Source organism: Tamandua tetradactyla, chromosome 24 (genome assembly GCF_023851605.1).
Source record: "Tamandua tetradactyla isolate mTamTet1 chromosome 24, mTamTet1.pri, whole genome shotgun sequence".
In the NCBI taxonomy this organism is placed as follows: Eukaryota; Metazoa; Chordata; class Mammalia; order Pilosa; family Myrmecophagidae; genus Tamandua; species Tamandua tetradactyla.
Genome location: NC_135350.1, coordinates 4,451,205 through 4,454,792, shown reverse-complemented (window position 1 = coordinate 4,454,792; position 3,588 = coordinate 4,451,205). Strand labels below are relative to the sequence as shown.

At 33.9% G+C, this 3,588-nt stretch overlaps 1 pseudogene; it reads left to right on the top strand.

Annotated features, from left to right (window-relative positions):
- Nucleotides 1–2,224: 2,224 nt before the first annotated feature.
- Nucleotides 2,225–3,034, top strand: LOC143667981 (centromere protein Q pseudogene; annotated as a pseudogene).
- Nucleotides 3,035–3,588: the final 554 nt, after the last annotated feature.

Below are 3,588 nucleotides of genomic sequence, written 5' to 3'. Positions count from 1 at the left end.
CCTGAGCTCATCCTTTTCTTTTATAACTGTGTTTAATGAATTCATGAACCAACCAAAATGATTGTACCTTTTCACTCATGAAACCTGTGTTAAGTTGTCAAAAACAATCTCACTCAAGCCTTGCCTCTTATAAGCATTGGAGTAACTATATCTAATGGTTATAGTGTGCTTATCTTTATTGTCCACACATGTCCTGGACTACCAGTGCCATCTTGATGGTTGGAAATAAAATCATTGGTTCTTTAGAATCTAATCAGATTTGAGAACCAATTCCAGAAACCCCAGACCAATTCAGAAATCTCATCATTATGATTCTGTTTCTGAAAAACCACTCCTGGAACCAAAGCTTTATGAGTCAGGGTTTTCTAGGGAAACAGAAGTGACAGAAGATAAAACTTAATGTTAGGATATCTATATCATAACTGTGTCACAGGACTGTGGGTGGGTAATGCAAAATCCCATAGGGCAGGGAACAAACTGGGAACTCCAATGAAAAGTTTTCAATGAATTCCTCTGGAGAAGCTGGCTGGCTGAAGTAGAGATGGAAATTCTCTCTTCTGACTGCTGAAGTCATTGCTTCTCCTTTTAAAGCCTTCAACTGATTGGATAAGACTTATCTCATTGTTGAAGGCAGCCTCCTCCGTAGATTGTAGATGCAATCATCATATTGATGATTTAAGCCCAATATCCTCACAGTAGCAATCAGACCATTGTTCGCTTTACCGAACAATTGGGCGCTGTAATGTGGCCAAGTTGACTCATGAATTTAAGCATCCCATCTAGTGATTTCCGTAGTTTTTCACATGCTAATTTGCCATTATATACCTTCTTTTCTCAAGGGTCTATTCATATCTTTTGCTAACTTTTTAATTTGGGTTTTCATATTAATTTTGAGTTTAAGAGTTCTTTACACTATACCCTGATTAAAAGCCATTGTTGAAATTGCAAATATTTTCTCCTAATCTGTGGACTGTTTTTCAGTTTCCTTAGCCATGCCTTTTAAAAATAAAACATTTTTTAATATTGATGTTAATTTTTGGTTTTGTTGTTTAAGAAATCATAGTCTAAACTGAAGCTAAAGATTGTCTCCCATGCTTTCATTTTCCATATTGATTTCTGTATATGAGAGCAAAGTTACTGGAAGGTTAAAAAACAGTACAGTAATCCCACAAAACAAAACAAAAAAAACATTTTTATATTAAGTTTCTTTTGTTTTAGAAAATTATAGTAAGTCAAAAACACTTCAAGTTGAATTCTTTTGGGAAAAGTTGATGAATTAGATATTTTACTAATAATTGTAATGAAAAGTGGGGAATTTTCCCTGTTATATTTCTTCTAGTAAATTTTGACAATCATAGTTTCCTAATTGCAAGAAATATATTTTATAATACATTTCCCTTTAGGGGATGAATTTGCCAAGAAAAACTAATGACAATCATGATAATGTAGAAAGATTGATAATGGCAGATGAATTTGCTTAGATTTAGTTTACATGGGAAGATTGCCTAAATAATACTCTAAGGACTGGGGAGTACTCCCTGAAAACTATATATTATGAATCCTTTTTTTCCAGAAAATCTTTCAAGAACTTTCATATTTTCTTAAAGGTATTTTTAGAAATAGGTTAGAGTTTTAAGAAAATATTCATATCACTGTATCTTGCATAAAATTTTACTTAAGGCTATAGTCATTGTGAATTTATCTGATGTTTTTCTGCACTCATTGCATTTAGATATCTTAAGAAATAGTACCTTCAGTTTTTCCAAATGAATTTAGATTCCTTAAATAAATATGACAATATATTACACAATAAAATAGCTTGCAGATCTGATATATACCATTATTTTAAATCGAAATAAACTGAAAATTTTAAAAATAGTTATTTTTTAATGTAGTAGTTAGGTTCAGGTGTCACCTTGGCCAGATGATGGCACCCTGTTGTTCTGTGGCTGTGGACTTAAATCACAGGCCCGTGATATTCCTCTATAGCTGATTATATCTGGGTTGGTGAAGGGGAGTGCCTCTGCAATGAGTGATGTTTAATTTAATTAGCTGGAAGGTTAAAAGGAGAAATACGATGACGTCAAAGAAGTATAACCACATGCCCGACCTCCAGCATCAGACGTCAGATGTTTCGCTTTCTACACAACCACTTCCGGGTTTCTTGGCTTTCAATTGTTTGGGCGCCAATTACTTTGAAAGCTATTCCAACAGGAGTTAGTGGATGCCTGACAAAGTAAATGTCTCCAAGAAAAAATCTCAAAAGTTAAAAAGAAATCCAAAAAGAAAAATTGATGATGAAGAAATGGAGTTGTCAGAGAAAGAGGTTAGAAATACAATGGGAAATATTAAAAACACCCAAATCATCTACTTTCTGAATGAAAAACAAAGTATACTAATCTGAAACAGATAAAGATAACATCCAACAAGAGAAAAACCTGGCAACCTCTTCCAAAAAGTAGCAGAGAGTATTTACAATCTATGATGGAATCAGTAATAATAGCAATTTTAAGTAACAATATTAAAGAAAACAAACAAAGCTAATATCATCGCAACTGTCTGAAGAAAAGATTGCTACACCTGTGTGAAACACTGAAAGTCCCTCCCAAAATGAAGAAAAAGTTAACTGATGTGTCAAGTCTACTGAAAATGGAAAGGGCACAGCACACCGCTAATGAAAAAGCTCTGGCAATATTTCAGGAAGAAATAGACAAAATAGTGGAGACCACAGAGTCAGTGACTGAGAATATTCAAAGCCTCAAAAATCAAACTTCACCTTCTGACAAATGAGGTGGAAGAAGAGGAAGAGAAGAAGGTAAAACAGATGTTTCAAATAGATAGCAGTGAGGTACTCTTTCTTCCAGAACTTTCTCAGAACAATCTCAAAGCACCAATACTTCAAAAAGAAATTTTGATGCTAATTCCAAACCAGAAGGCTCTTCTAAAGGACTTGGTCCTTCTTCATAATTTATCCCAGATGAAGGACATATTAGCTTTCATTGAAGAAGCCTATAGGACACTGGATGCCTCCTAAGTTTTTCATATGAAATTGTTTCATATTAATTTAAACTTATTTATGAATTTATAAAACTATTACCCTACAATGATATTTCAGAGGCTCAGGCTTCTGTGGGAATTATTGTCCAGTAATAATTACATGCACTTTAAAATTAGGCTGTACAGATCTACCATAAGCATCTAGAGTAGTCCTGGAGGCTCTGTTTCAGCAACTGGTAAGCCTGGAGAATCACATTTATTATACTGCTGCATCTCTTGTTATTTGCCTGGAACCAGAAAATAAGAACTGCCACAATCTGTTAGACAATAACGGATGAATGGAGGTCATTTATTGTTTAATGCTGATAAAATATGATGCTATAAGTTAATATAGATAAAGTTTTTGTATGGTACCTAGTACCTAGTTGGCTATCATTAATATCATTTACCTGATATCATGCTGTTTGTTGTCTGGTCATCTAGATTTTCAGAAATCCTCAAATGCCTTTAATTTTATAAAGAACTCCTTAGTCTTTTTTGTGGTAGCTAAGATTTGGGAGGTGCCTTTCACTGTGACAGTAGCATCAACAT